At 37.5% G+C, this 16,722-nt stretch overlaps 1 pseudogene; it reads left to right on the top strand.

Moving 5' to 3' along the window:
- The first annotated feature begins 12,946 nt into the window (after window positions 1-12,946).
- Window positions 12,947-13,882, top strand: LOC126084433 (olfactory receptor 4F21-like; annotated as a pseudogene).
- Window positions 13,883-16,722: the final 2,840 nt, after the last annotated feature.

Raw genomic sequence — 16,722 nt, 5'->3', positions numbered from 1 at the left:
ACAAGTTAGGTTTTCACTTAGAAAAATAGGGGTAAATAATAAGGTAAAGACAAAAAGGAATATCAACTCCATAACTCAAGAAAAACGTAACGACTCAACTAACATAAAGTTAAATATTATGAAAATGAGGATCTCACAATCTACTAAGAGAAACGTCTCAGCACAAAAAAGTATGTGGAAAAATGAAATGGCCAACAACACACATGAAAAGGCATCAAAATGACAGCACTAAAAACTTATTTATCTATAATTATGCTGAATGTAAATGGACTAAATGCACCAATAAAGAGACAGAGAGTCACAGACTGGATAAAGAAACACGATCCATCTATATGCTGCCTACAAGAGACACACCTTAGACTTAGAGACACAAACAAACTAAAACTCAAAGGATGGAAAAAAATATATCAAGCAAACAATAAGCAAAAAAGAAGAGGAGTAGCAATATTAATTTCTGACAAAATAGACTTTAGACTTAAATCCACCACAAAGGATAAAGAAGGACACTACATAATGATAAAAGGGACAATTGATCAGGAAGACATAACCATATTAAATATTTATGCACCCAATGACAGGGCTGCAAGATACATAAAACAAACTTTAACAGAACTGAAAAGTGAGATAGACACCTCCACATTTATAGTAGGAGACTTCAACACACCACTTTCGGAGAAGGACAGGACATCCAGTAAGAAGCTCAATAGAGACATGGAAGACCTACTTACAACAATCAACCAACTTGACCTCATTGACTTATACAGAACTCTCCACCCAACTGCTGCAAAATATACTTTTTTTTCTAGTGCACATGGAACATTCTCTAGAATAGACCACATACTAGGTCATAAAACAAATCTTCGCAGAATCCAACACATCGAAATATTACAAAGCATCTTCTCAGACCACAAGGCAATGAAACTAGAAATCAATAACAGAAAAACTAGGGAAAAGAAATCAAATACTTGGAAAATGAACAATACCCTCCTGAAAAAAGACTGGGTTATAGAAGACATCAAGGAGGGAATAAGGAAATTCTTAGAAAGCAACGAGAATGAAAATACTTCCTATCAAAACCTCTGGGACACAGCAAAAGCAGTGCTCAGAGGCCAATTTATATCGATAAATGCACACATTCAAAAAGAAGAAAGAGCCAAAATCAGAGAACTGTCCCTACAACTTCAACAAATAGAAAGTGAGCAACAAAAGAATCCATCAGGCACCGGAAGAAAACAAATAATAAAAATTAGAGCTGAACTAAATGAATTAGAGAACAGAAAAACAATTGAAAGAATTAACAAAGCCAAAAGCTGGTTCTTTGAAAAAATTAACAAAATTGATAAACCATTGGCTAGACTGACTAAAGAAATACAGGAAAGGAAACAAATAACCCGAATAAGAAACGAGAAGGACCACATCACAACAGAGCCAAATGAAATTAAAAGAATCATTTCAGATTACTACGAAAAATTGTACTCTAACAAATTTGAAAACCTAGAAGAAATGGATAAATTCTTGGAAAAACACTACCTACCTAAACTAACACATTCAGAAGTAGAACAACTAAATAGACCCATAACAAAAAAAGAGATTGAAACGGTAATCAAAAAACTTCCAACAAAAAACAGTCCTGGCCCGGACGGCTTCACTGAAGAGTTCTACCAAACCTTCAGAGAAGACTTAACACCACTACTACTGAAGGTATTTCAAAGCATAGAAAAAGATGGAATACTACCCAACTCTTTCTATGAAGCCACCATCTCCCTGATACCAAAACCAGGTAAAGACATTACAAAAAAAGAAAATTATAGACCTATATGCCTCATGAACATAGATGCAAAAATCCTCCACAAAATTCTAGCCAATAGAATCCAACAACACATCAAAAAAATAATTCACCCTGATCAAGTGGGATTTATACCAGGTATGCAAGGCTGGTTTAATATCAGAAAAACCATTAATGTAATCCATCACATAAATAAAACAAAAGATAAAAACCACATGATCTTATCAATAGATGCAGAAAAGGCATTTGACAAAGTTCAACACCCATTTATGATAAAAACTCTTACCAAAATAGGAATTGAAGGAAAATTCCTCAACATAATAAAGGGCATCTATGCAAAGCCAACAGCCAATATCACTCTAAATGGAGAGGACCTGAAAGCATTTCCCTTGAGAACGGGTACCAGACGAGGATGCCCTGCATCACCGCTCTTATTCAACATCGTACTTGAAGTCCTAGCAAGGGCAATTAGGCTAGACAAAGAAATAAAGGGTATCCGGATTGGCAAGGAGGAAGTAAAGCTTTCACTATTTGCAGATGACATGATTGTATGCACGGAAAACCCTAAGGATTCCTCCAGAAAACTACTGAAGCTAATAGAAGAGTTTGGCAGAGTCTCAGGTTATAAAATAAACATACAAAAATCACTTGGATTCCTCTACATCAACAAAAAGAACACCGAAGAGGAAATAACCAAATCAATACCATTCACAGTAGCCCCCAAGAAGATAAAATACTTAGGAATAAATCTTACCAAGGATGTAAAAGACCTATACAAAGAAAACTACAAAGCTCTACTACAAGAAATTCAAAAGGACATACTTAAGTGGAAAAACATACCCTGCTCATGGATAGGAAGACTTAACATAGTAAAAATGTCTATTCTACCAAAAGCCATCTATACATATAATGCACTTCGATCCAAATTCCAATGTCATATTTTAAGGGGATAGAGAAACAAATCACCAATTTCATATGGAAAGGAAAGAACCCCCGGATAAGCAAAGCATTACTGAAAAAGAAGAAGAAAGTGGGAGGCCTCACTCTACCTGATTTCAGAACCTATTATACAGCTACAGTAGTCAAAACAGCCTGGTACTTGGACAACAACAGGCGCATAGACCAATGGAACAGAATTGAGAACCCAGATATAAATCCATCCATGTATGAGCAGCTGATATTTGACAAAGGACCAGTGTCAGTTAATTGGGGAAAGATACTCTTTTTAACAAATGGTGCTGGCATAACTGGATATCCATTTGCAAAAAAATGAAACAGGACCCATACCTCATACCATGCACAAAAAGTAACTCCAAGTGGATCAAAGACCTAAACATAAAGACTAAAACGATAAAGATCATGGAAGAAAAAATAGGGACAACCCTAGGAGCCCTAATACAGGGCCTAAACAGAATACAAAACATTACCAAAAATGATGAAGAGAAACCAGATAACTGGGAGCTCCTAAAAATCAAACACCTATGCTCATCTAAAGACTTCTCCAAAAGAGTAAAAAGGTGACCTACAGACTGGGAAAGAATTTTCAGCTATGACATCTCAGACCAGTGCTTGATCTCTAAAATCTACATGATTCTGTCAAAACTCAACCACAAAAAGACAAACAACCCAATCAAGAAGTGGGCAAAGGATATGAACACACATTTCACTAAAGAAGGTATTCAGGCAGCCAACAGACACATGAGAAAATGCTCCCGATCATTAGCCATTAGAGAAATGCAAATTAAAACTACGATGAGATTCCGTCTCACACCAACTAGACTGGCATTAATCCAAAAAACACAAAATAATAAATGTTGGAGAGGCTGTGGAGAGATTGGAACTCTCATACACTGCTGCTGGGAATGTCAAATGGTACAACCACTTTGGAAATGCATCTGGCGTTATCTTAAACAGTTAGAAATAGAACTACCATACAACCCAGAAATCCCACTCCTCGGAATATACCCTAGAGATACAAGAGCCTTCACACAAACAGATATATGCACACCCATGTTTATTGCAGCTCTGTTTACAATAGCAAAAAGCTGGAAGCAACCAAGGTGTCCGTCAATGGATGAATGGTTAAATAAATTGTGGTATATTCACACAATGGAATACTACGCATCGATAAAGAACAGTGATGAATCTCTGAAACATTTCATAACATGGAGGAATCTGGAAGGCATTATGCTGAGTGAAATGAGTCAGAGGCAAAAGGACAAATATTGTATAAGATCACTATTATAAGATCTTGAGAAATAGAAAAAACTGAGAAGAACACATACTTTTGTGGTTACAAGGGGGGAGGGAGGGAGGGAGGGAGGGAGAGGGTTTTTTATTGATCAATCAGTAGATAAGAACTGCTTTGGGTGAAGGGAAAGACAACCCTCAATGCATGGAAGGTCAGCCCAATTGGACTGGACTAAAAGCAAAGAGGTTTCTGGGATAAAATGAATGCTTCAAAGGTCAGCGGAGCAGGGGCTGGGTTCTGGGGAACATGGTTTGAGGGGACTTCTAAGTCAATTGGCAAAATAATTCTATTATGAAAACATTCTGCATCCCACTTTGAAATGTGGCGTCTGGGGTCCTAAATGCTAACAAGCGGCCATCTAAGATGCATCAATTGGTCTCAACCCACCTGGAGCAAAGGAGAATGAAGAACACCAAGGTCACACAACAACTAAGAGCCCAAGAGACAGAAAGGGCCACATGAACCAGAGACCTACATCATCCTGAGACCAGAAGAACTAGTTGGTGCCCGGCCACAATCGATGACTGCCCTGACAGGGAGCACAACAGAGAACTCCTGAGGGAGCAGGAGATCAGTGGGATACAGACCCCAAATTCTCATAAAAAGACCAGACTTAATGGTCTGACTGAGACTAGAGGAATCCTGGCGGCAATGCTCCCCAGACCTTCTGTTGGCACAGGACAGGAACCATCCCCGAAGACAACTCATCAGACATGAAAGAGACTGGTCAGCTGCAGGGAGAGAGATGCTGATGAAGAGTGAGCTAATTAAATCAGGTGGACACTGGAGAGTGTGTTGGCAACTCTTGACTGGAGGGGGGATGGGAAGATAGAGAGAGAGGGAAGCCGGCAAAATTGGCACGAAACGAGAGACTGAAAGGGCTGACTCAATGGGGGAGAGCAAGTGGGAGAAGGGAGTAAGATGTATGTAAACTTACATGTGACAGACTGATTGGAATTGTAAATGTTCACTTGAAGCTTAATAAAAGTTAATTTAAAAAAAAAGAAAATACATAAACAAAAATAACTCAGTGCAGAAGATTAAGCAGAGCAAAGAAACTGTCAACATGTTAAAAAAATTGACAGCAGTTAACTCATACCTATCAATAATTTCACTGAATGTAAATAGCCTAAATGTGCAAGTAAAGAAACAGAGTAGTAAAAAAAAAAAAAAAAAAACAGTGCCTAAATGTGCAAGAGACAGAGAGTAGTAGAAAGGGTAAAAATCATGATCTGTCTTTATGCTGTCTACAAGAAACACACCGTAGACACAAAGACATAAACTAAAACTCAAAGGATAGAAAAAAAGAAAAAAAATCAAGCAAACTGTAGCCAAAATGAGGAAGAGTGGCAATATTAATCTCCAATAAAACCGACTTTAAAGCAAAGTTCTCCATAAAGAATAAGGAAGGACACTATATTATGATTAAAGGGCCATTACACCAGGCCAACATAACCATAATAAATACATACACACCCAGTGACAGGACTCAAAAATACATAAAATAAACTCAAACGATTTTGAAAATCAGAAGTAGTTCCACAATAATAGTAGGAGACTTCAGTACACCACTTTCAGTGAAGGACAGAACATCTAGAAAGAAGCTCAGTAAAGATATAGGTTTAAATGCCACAATCAACCAGTTGACCTCATAGACATACACAGAACATTTCACCCAACAACAGCAAAGTATACGTTCTTTTCCAAAACACACGGAACATTCTCCGGAATACACGACATTTTATGCCACAAAAGAAGCCTTAACAAAATCCAAAACACTGAAATAATACAAAGCATCTTCTCTGATCATAATGCCGTAGAAGTAAAAATCAATAACAGAAAAAGCAAGTTAAAAAATCAAATACATGGCAACTCAACAACACATGGATTAAAAACTACAGGGTGATAGAAGAAATCAAGCATGGAATTAAAAAAAAAAATCATAGAATAAAATAAGAATGAAAACACATCTTGCCAAAACCTTTGGCATACAGCAAAAGCAGGGCTTAGATGACAGTTCATAGCAATAAACATATATATCAAAAAAGAAGAAAATCAAAACACTAACCCTACAACTCAAACAAATAGAAAGCAGCAAAAGGAGCCCTCAGGCACTTGAAGAAAGGAAATAACAAAGACTAGAGTAGAAATAAATGAAATAGAGAACAGAAAAACAATAGAAAGAATCAACAAGACCAAAAATTGGTTCTTTGAAAAGATCAACAAAATCAACAAACCATTGGACAAACTGACAAAAGAAAAATGGAGAGGAAGCAAATAACCTGAACATGAAACAAGATGGGTGATATCACAACAGACCCAACTGAAATAAAAAGGATCATAACAAAAACACTATGAAAAATTATACTCTGACAAATTTGAAAACCTAAAGGAAATGGACAAATTTCTAGAAATACACTACCTAAACTAATATAAAATGAGGTAGAAAAACTAAAGAAATCTGTTACAAAAGGAGATTGAAGAGGTAATAAACTCTCTGCCCCCCCCCCCCAAAAAAAGCCCTGGTCCTGACAGCTTCACTAGAGTTTTCTATCAAACTTTCAGAGAAGGGATAGCACTGATACAACTCAAGCTGTTTCAGCACAGAGAATAGGAAGGAATACTCCCAAACCCATTCTATGAAGCCAGCATAAACCTAATACCAAAGACAGGTGAAGACACTACACACACAGAAAAGAAAACTACAGACCAACGTCCCTTGTGAACACAGATGCAAAAATTCTCAACAAAATTAGAATTCATCAGCACATCAAAAAAAAAAAAAAAAAAATCATGGTCAAGTGGGATTCATACCAGGTATTATGCAGGGATGATTCAACATTAGAAAATCAACATAATCAGCTGCATAAATGAAAAAAAAATCACATGATCATATCAAAAGACGAAGAAAAGGCATTTTACCCATTCCTGGTAAAAACTCTTATCAAAATAGGAATAGAAGGGAAATTCCTTGGCATAAAAAAGAACATTTACATACAAAACCAACACCTAACATCATTCTAAGCAGAGAGAGACTGAAAGCATTCCCCTTGTGCTGGAAGTCCTAGCTAGAGCAATAAGGAAAGAAAAAGAAATAAAGGGCATACAAACTGGTAAGGAAGAGTAAACCTGTCCCTATTCACAGATGATATGACCCTAAACACAAAAAACCCCAAAGAATCCACAAGAAACCTACTGGAAGTAAAAGAAGATTTCAGCAAGATACAAGATTAATATATAAAAATAAGTAAGATTTGTCTACATCAACAAAGAGAGCTTTGAAAAGGAAATCACCAAATCAATACCATTTACAATATCCCCCAAGAAGATAAAGTACTTAGGAATAAATCTAACCAGGGATGTAAAAGACCTATACTAGAAAACTACAAAACACTACTGCAAGAAACCAAAAGAGACCTTCATAAATGAACATGCCATGCCACCAAGAGAGAAGTCCTGGGAGCAGAGTGCATCCTTTGGATGCACGGTCTCTGTGCTAAAAAGCTCCGTGACCAGGAGAAGATTGATGACAAGGACCTTCCCCCAGAGCCAAAAGAGAGAAAAAGCTTTCCCCTAGAACTAGTGCCCTGAATTCAGACTGCTAGCCTCCTAAACTGTCAGAGAATACATCTGTCTTTGTTAAAGCCATCCACTTGTGGTATTTCTGTTATAACAGTGCTAGATAACTAAGACATCTTCCTATAGACTTCTAAAATGTAGGACAGTATAGCTTCTCATAATAGTGTTTAACGCACTGTATTGCCTGTTTCATTTCTGTTTTTCTCAATAGATGGTAAAATTTGATGAGTTCAGAAACTTTGGAGAGTAAAGATGAATACAAAGATACTGAATAGTTATTTAGAAGTGAATAGATATTAGCAAAGAAAAGTAGATCTCTGTCAAAACCAAATCAAAAGTACCAGATCAATGAAAAGCAAATGAAGGCTTCAAATCAAATAAAGTCTTCCATATAATAGAAAGAAATATTTAGCACTGCATTAGGTATGGAAGCCCTGGTGGCGTAGAGGTTAAGTGCTACGGCTGCTAACCAAAAGGTCGGCAGTTTGAATCCGCCAGGTGTTCCTTGGAAACTCTATGGGGCAGTTCTACTCTGTCCTATAGGGTCGCTATGAGTCAGTGTCGACTTGACGGCAGTGGGTTTGGTTTTGGTTTTTGGATTAGGTATAGGAATGTACCACTAACACCTCCTGTTAAGACCGAACTTGTTTCAAGGAGTGTAGTTAGCTGATAGCTTCCAGCTCTTGGAACTTCTGATTCCACTTTAGCATTCTCCTTGGGGCCACAGTCTCCACAGGCTCCTCTGAGTCAATGATCAACAAACGGATTGAGGTATCAGAGCAAGGCCATTCCTGTCCAATATGAGATTCCTCTAATGGTCAATCTTTGCTCTGGGATTCCCCATCCACCTGGTGGAGACTTTCTCAGAGCTGCACCACAGTCTACTCCACCCCATTCTCCTTCCTTGTCCCTTACTTTCCTAGGGTCCACATTGGCATCTCTTATGAAGGCGTTTGCTTCTGTCTACTTCTGCTTCCTTTTCCCTCTCCTCTTCACAGATATTTCCCCCAAGAATTATCTGATAATTCTGTAATGGCCAGTGCTTCACAGAGTGCCTGAACTAACATGAATATTTACCATGAAAATACTAACAGAAGAACCAGATGTTTAAGGGTTATAAAGCGTTATGACAAAAATTGATTGGTCAAGCAGAAACCAAGTTGCCTCAGACACCGAATAACATTTTCCACTCCCATTATAATGATACGATGTTAGATATGTTGTAACTATGAGTCTGTTATAGTCCTGGAGCAGTTGAGATTATGCAACAAGGAAAAAAGATAAATGGATTCATTATTAGTATGTGAATCTAAGCTTTCATGTTTTTGAACTACTGGCCACAGAAAACCTATCGCTTCCCCTTCTGGCCTTAGTCAAGTCAGTATAGATAATAAATCATATAGCTGCATATTAATATTGCTGTCCTTTTTTTAAACAATTATTTCCAAATAGGATAGCAGTTATATAGTCAATATAAACTGTATTCTTAGTGCTAAACACAGTATCTGGCATACAAACACACACACAAACTCACATCCATTAAATGTACTTATCATAACAAAATCTGCTATTTTTCTAGCTCTGTGTATACAGAGTTGACCAATATATTTGGTATTAAAAAGTCATGACATTTGGCCAAAAAGGACTAATACCCTAGAAGCTAATACCCTAAAGAAATATATTCACTTTATTTATGGTCATTAGCCAATAGAGAAATGCAACTCAAAACTACAATGAGATACCATCTCACCCCAACAAGGCTGGCATTAATCTGAATAAATAAATAAATAATAAAAATAATAAATTTGAAGAGGTTGTGGAGAGCTTATACTCTGCTGGTAGGAATGTAAAATGGTACAAACCACTTTGGAAATCGATTTGGTGCTTCCTTAAAAAGCCAGAAGTAGAACTACCATACAATCCAGCAATCCCAATTCTTAGACTATATCCTAGAGAAATAAGAGCCTTCACAAGAATAGATATATGCACGCCAATGTTCATTGCAGCACTGTTTACAATAGCAAAAAGAAGGAAACGACCGAAGTCCTATCAACGGATGAATGGGTAAAAAAATCATGGTATAATCACACAATGGAATACTACACAACAATTAAGAACAACAATGAATCTGTGAAACATCTCATAACATGGAGGAATCTGGCAAGCATTATGCTGAGTGAAATTAGTCAATTGCAAAATGATAAATATTGTATGAGATCATTGTTATAAGAAATCAAGGAAAGGTTTAAACACAGAAGAAAACATTCTTTGATGGTTATGAGGGTGGGGAGGGAGGCAGAGGGGTATTCTCTAATTAGTAGACAAGAATTATTTTAGGTGAAAGGAAGGACAACACACAATACAGGGGAAGTCAGCACAACTAGACTAACCCAAAAGCTAAGAAGTTTCCTGAATACAACCAAACACTTCAAGGGACAGAGTAGCAGGGAAAGCGTTCTGGGGACCATGGTTTCAGGGGACATCTAGGTCAACTGGCATAAAAAAGTATATTAAGGAAACTTTCTGCATCCCACTTTGGTGAGTGGCATCTGGGTATTAAAGCTAGCAAGTAGCCATCTAAATTGCATCAATTGGTCTCAACCCACCTGAAGCAAAGGACAATGAAGAACACCAAAGACACAAGGACAATATGAGTCCAAGAGAAAGAAAGGGCCACATAAACCAGAGACTCCATCAGCTTGAGACCAGAAGAACTAGATGGTGTCGGGCTACTACCAATTACTGCCCTGACATGGAACACAACAGGGAATCCCTGATGGAGCAGGAGAAAAGTGAAATGGAGACCTCAGATTCTAGTAAAAAGACCAGACTTAATGATCTGACTAAGAGTGGACGGAAACCAGAGGTCACGGCCCCTGGACTCTCTGTTAGCCCCAAACTAAAACCATTCCCGAAGCCAAAACTTCAGACAAAGATTAGACTGGACTACAAGACATAAAATGATATCATTGAGGAATGTGCTTCTTAGCTCAAGTAGACACATGAGATTATGTGGGCAGCTCCTGTCTGGAGGGGAGATGAGAAGGCAGAGGGGGACAGAAGTGGGTTGAATAGACAAGGGTCAGGCTGGAGCCTTCTCCTGATTCAAAGCAGCTGCAGGGGCTGGCGAATCTGAGATCAGCAGTCAGAGAGCAGGGCTGTTGCTCACAGGCTGTGAAGACTACAGATCCCAAGATTGCCAGGCAAGACCACAGATAAGCTGCTAGCTCAAGTGCCCAGAACTGGAGGTAGATGAACAGGAGCCAGCTGCAGGATCTAGAGTGAGCAAAAGCCCACAAACCTTGCCAGAATGTCCACTTTTGTTCAATGCAGGCCATGTGTCCGAGGAAACTTTGTTTCAAGTGATTGACTACTCACAACAGATCCCATAATGAGGGTGATCGCATTATATCAGATCTCAACATGGAAGTGATCACAACATCATACGACTGTCAAACCACTGAGAATCATGGCCCAGCCAAGCTGACGAACAATCTTAACCATCGCAAACCCCAAGCAACAGCTGTACAGGTAGAACTCAAAGAAATCTTGCAATGAGTTCAAGGTAGGTCACTCTGTTTCTTCACTGGTTTGTGAAGTCTGTGAAAAACACCACCTTAGTATATTTAGCCCATGAATATATTGTGCTTTAAAAAAAAAAGTCTAGATTTCCACATAGAGTAATTGTAGAATTAAAACCCAAACTGAAATTTCTGTGTCTATATTTGCTCTGTCCTTGATAGAGCAAATGGAAGATCTGCTCAGTCTCCCATGATTTGTTCAAATATCAGTTCATTATTTCTCAAAATCCTAGGTAGAAATAGCAGTTAAGGGTACATCATGGTAGCTGATCTTGAACTTGATATTGACAACAAAAATATATTATAAATGGCTCTAATAAATTTTAAGAATTCAATGAATATCAAAAGTGAACATTTGAAATTCTCAACTTGGAAAAAAATATTGTCAGAACTGCAAACTCACTGATCATCACATTGATTTTCTCAACTTTCCTATTACTCTTTTTGCATCTCATGATACTTGGCCCTTGGGGAAATCCAGTGGGCATAAGAAAGACTGAGTTTCCATATGGGGTAAATATTGTTCATTAATACTCAGTTCCACTAATTGGTTTCATTCCTAATGGTGAGAAGTATTTATAAATATTTGTCTTGAGAAATAATAGTGAATCTAAAAAGGAGTTAACCTCCGGGTTTCTCAATCCTTGAAGTTGTTGCAGGTAAAACCTGAGACTGAGCAGGTAGGGAGGAAAACTAATTCTCTAGCATTTGGTTGCATACTAGCCCCTCCCTTTTTTGCTTCCCACATTTTATTGCTCTTTCTGCCTCCCTATTTTCTTTCTTAATTCTCTTTATTTCAATGATTTTCACTCATGTAGTTTGATAACCCTCTGATCTCATTCTCAAATGTTAATCATATTATAAGATGGACATAAGGTATTTTTCAAAGCACAAGTATTTTGTTAAAGTGGTATGTGAAGAATAATACGATCAGAAAAATAAAAAATAATGCCCACGCCCTGACTATTCCATTACAACCGAGCACAACTTGAAAAAGTATACAAGCTTTGTGTTTACTAGAATTCAATTACTGTTTCCCCTACTGAAGAATTTTTGGTTGGTTTCCTAAAAATCATCAAAAGCATCACAACAGATAACACTGAGTACTTACGTCAGATCATTTTCTGATGTTTTTCATGTTTTAACTCATTTAGTCCTCAAAACAATCATATGAGGTCACTATGAGTCAAAACTGACTTGCCGGCCCTCAACAATTCCAAAAACATATTTCTAGAGTTTTAATCACGAACGGATGTTGAAATTTATCCAATAACTGTTCAGTATATCAGTTTGCTAAGAGTTTTAAGGAAATCCACTCTGATCTCTATTTGTCCAGTAAAGCAAGAAATTCAGAGACAGAGAGTTTGCAAGTTAGTGTGAGAATGTTAATGTGCAGGCTACAGAAAATTCATGAGATTATACAGGTAGGAAAACATGTAGCAAAGCGGTCAGTGAAATCTTTGAGAGGCAAAAACAAAAGGTTTGATATTAGAATAAGAAGGGAAGTAACACTATTTGCCTTCATCTAATATATTCAAAATTTTATTTCTTTTTTCATGTAATCACACTAATCATTACTATAATATTTTCATTTTCTTTTTTTTTTCTTCTTGTCCATTCATTGATGTATAATTCAGTATATGTAATTAGCAGAGTAAATAGAAAATCAACTCTTAGTGCCACTGATCGTAACACTTCCTCAATTCCTATCTACAGGTCATTTGAAAATCAGCTCTTCTGTCCCGGTCAATGGGTGAGCTAAATGACTCTGTGATTTCTGAGTTTGTGTTGCTGGGACTCTCCAGTTCTTGGGAAAGTAAAGTTTTTCTTGCATTGACATTCTCTTTGCTCTATTGAGGGATCATCCTGGGAAACCTTTTCATTTTGTTTTTAGTGATTCTTGATTCTCACTTACATTCCCCTATGTACTTCCTGCTGGCCAACCTGTCCCTCATTGACATGGGGCTTTCCTCTACCACAGTCCCCAAGATGATCACAGACCTTTTAAATGAATACAAAGCAATTTCTTTCCAAGGCTGTATGACACAGATATGCTTCATCCACATCTTAGGAGGAGTGGAGATGGTGTTACTCATAGCCATGGCATTTGACAGGTACACAGCAATCTGTAAACCTCTTCGCTACTTGAACATCATGAATCCTAAAATATGTGTTTCATTTGTAGTCACTGGCTGGGTAACTGGGGTTGTCCATACTATGTCTCAGTTTTCATTTGTTGTTAACTTGCCCTTCTGTGGGCCCAATAAAATAGACAGCTTTTTTTGTGACTTTCCCAGGATCATAAAACTTGCTTGCACAGATGGATACAAATTTGAGTTTATTATTGCTGCCAATAGTGGGTTCATTAGCATGGGCACCTTCTTCCTGCTAATCCTTTCCTATGCCTTCATTTTGGTCACTGTCTGGAAACGGTCCTCAGGTGATTTATCCAAGGCATTTGTCACATTGTCAGCTCACATCACTGTGGTTGTTCTTTTTTTCACTCCATGTGTGTTTCTCTATGTGTGGCCTTTCCCCACATCATCACTTGATAAATACCTATTCATTGTTGACTTTGCTATCACCCCTATCTTGAATCCTGCCATCTATACATTAAGGAACAAAGACATGAAGACAGCAATAAAAAGACTGCACAAACAGCAATATTATATGAGATTTTGCTGACCAGACCTGTCTTTGGAGCTCTAAAATTCTATACCTACCTGCCTGTTAGAAATCTCCATTTAAGCTTCATACATTTAACATGGCCATAATTGAATGAATTATCTATTTCTTTAAACCTGTTTCTGCTTCTCTAGTAGAATTTTTACTGATTACCTTTACTACAACGGGAAAAGTGAGAGGTGTTATTGTTATCTCTATCCCCTGATTTCCAGACACATGTTTTTCAACATAAGGGACATCAAAACCAAAAAAACCAAACCCAGTGCCGTTAAGTCAACTCCGACTCATAGTGACCCTATAGACAGAGTAGAACTGCCCCATAGAGCTTCCAAGGAGCGCCTGGTGGGTTTGAACTGCCAACCCTTTGGTTAGCAGCTGTAGCGCTTAACCACTACGCCACCAGGGTTTCCATAAGGGACATAGACCCATCCAAAGGTCATTTGTCAAAGTTTATATATTGAAGCACAGACCCACCAGGTCGGCTGTGTGCTATCTTCAGGGTGGTGACTCAGTTTTGATTTTAAAAAGCTATTGCAGTGTTCTATCAGATAGACAGCTTCTAGTTGTTTCAATATGTAGTAGGATCAGTGGGCTTCCTAGTTATGTGTGCTTTTGCACACTTTCTTTGCTATAAAATAGATTCTCTTGGTTCAAGAAAATATTATGCAGAATTTCATATTGGAAATCAGTCAATCTTTGAGCCCTTGGATAGTGGTGTACTTAAAGAAAGACAAACCGTACTCAGGATACATCTTAATCCTAGTGAGAAAAATCCCTGCCTCCTCCAATTTGGAAGGGTCCAATGTAAGCAAGTAAGCTTAAGTGATTGATTTCAGTCCTCAAAAAATGGTATCCTTTCAAGGATGCACTTGTGCTGCTCACAGGTCAAACAGTCTACAGTGATAGAAGCTAGAAAGGCTCATTCTCGCAGAATTTCGTACTTAGCCTTCCTTTATACCATGATATCTTTTTCACTCATGGGCTCAATATGGAAACAGGGCATTATATGGGAAGGTGTTATCAGTTTTTTGCCCCTTCACTTAAGCAGTTAAACACTGGATACCTAGTTAATGTTTCTTTATATTAAGATCTCATTCTTCAAATACATTTTGCAGTTTCTGTCTCCTGGCTGAAAACTAGCTGACACATTTCATCCCCAAGAGAAGAAAAGAATAGAAAGACCTAAATATTTACACTAGTGAATTCTTCCAAACATTTAAGAGAAAAAAACATTCCTAATAAACTCCTTTAGAAACATATAAAAAGATGCAGTTTTATGTACAAAATTAAATAAAGGATCTCTACTGCTAACAAAGAAATTAAAATATGTGACCTTTGGATGTGTCCATATTTAATGAGCCAATCACAATGCTCAAATTCCACTCCCTGAGTATGACCCAGTAGAATTAACCCTACAGCACATGAACAGTAATCAGTGCCTGGAGAAAGCCATGAAAGAGAATAGTCAGGTGCCCAGCACTAGAGACTGCAATGGAAGATGTCACCCTTCCAGAAATATCTGGAGACCAAATTTGCAGAAAAATAAGGATTAACTGAACTACCTCAGCATACCTTTCTGCTACATTCTTAAGTAGCAAAAAAGGAAAGATATTTTCCTGCTTTTCGGAATATAAAGTCTGTCAGCCATTAAAACCTAGACTCCTCTAGTTTTTCACTAGTTGTAAACTGGCTTTTCTGTCCAAGGGCATGACACTATATGCTATTGAGAATGTACACACTGACACAGATTGAAAGAGTTGATCATTGAGAATTATTATAAAGCATATCAGACAATGAAGTAATCAGCACATGCTTTCTGAAGAGTTGTGGCTTTTATAGCTTGCTCGTACATTAGTATTTTCTGATGAACATGCTGTGTGAATGAAGAGATTTCTAAGAATTATGACAGAATTTGTATTTCTGCCTTTTAAATATTCATTTTAGTCAATTCTAAAGGTTTGAGTTTCAAAATTTTCAGTTCTACACATTAGAAAAATTGTTTATTGAAACATTCTTTATCACGTATGCCAACTTAGATTATGACAGATTTAAAATTCTGAACATAGGAGTTGCTTCTGCAGCTTTTTATTCTGCCTGTAGAATTGGTGGTGATTACAGTGTTACTACACAGGCCATCCACGCTTATAAGCTTAGTTGTTTAATTTTGAAACAAAATGTTTTAAAAATACATCGTTCAAAAAATTACATGGATATATATTAAATTCAAGAAGCTTTGGTGGTGCAGTGGCTAAAGCGCTCAGTAGCTAACCAAAAGGTCTGGTTAGAACCCAACGAGCCACTCCACAGGAAAAAAAATGTGGCAGTCTGCTTTCAACGATTACAGGCTTGGAAACCCTATGGGGCAGCTCTACTCTGTCCTGTAGGGCCACTAGGAGTCAGAAATGACAGCAGCAGGTATATTAAGTTAAGGCCAAAAAACCATACATCCAATTTCCTCCAGCTAGATCCTAGCTCCCATGTAAGGCATATATGTATAGAACATGCATGCTCTTCTATTAATTTTGTCTAGTAGGACACAATGACACATGATATTTCATGAAAAGGCAAAATACTGAGAAATAAAATATAACTCTGTGTTAAGCACAGATTTTCCTTGGTCATCTCAGGTGCAGTTTGTGATAAAGGTGTTATGTGACTGCCTCCACCAACACACACACTTCAAGATTATTTCAGTGTGACAGCCATAATAGATATGTTTTTCAGTTCCTCACTTTTGTAGCATATGTGCAAAGTGAAACCGGAATACAATAGTTTACTTACTTGCTTATCCATGATTTTCATTCTTTAATTTTATAAACTATATTTGTGCATGGAGGCAT

The sequence above is a fragment of the Elephas maximus genome, chromosome 10 (assembly GCF_024166365.1).
Source record: "Elephas maximus indicus isolate mEleMax1 chromosome 10, mEleMax1 primary haplotype, whole genome shotgun sequence".
NCBI lineage: Eukaryota > Metazoa > Chordata > Mammalia > Proboscidea > Elephantidae > Elephas > Elephas maximus.
Note: the sequence above shows the minus strand (reverse complement) of the source record. Positions and strands in the feature narration are given on the sequence as shown.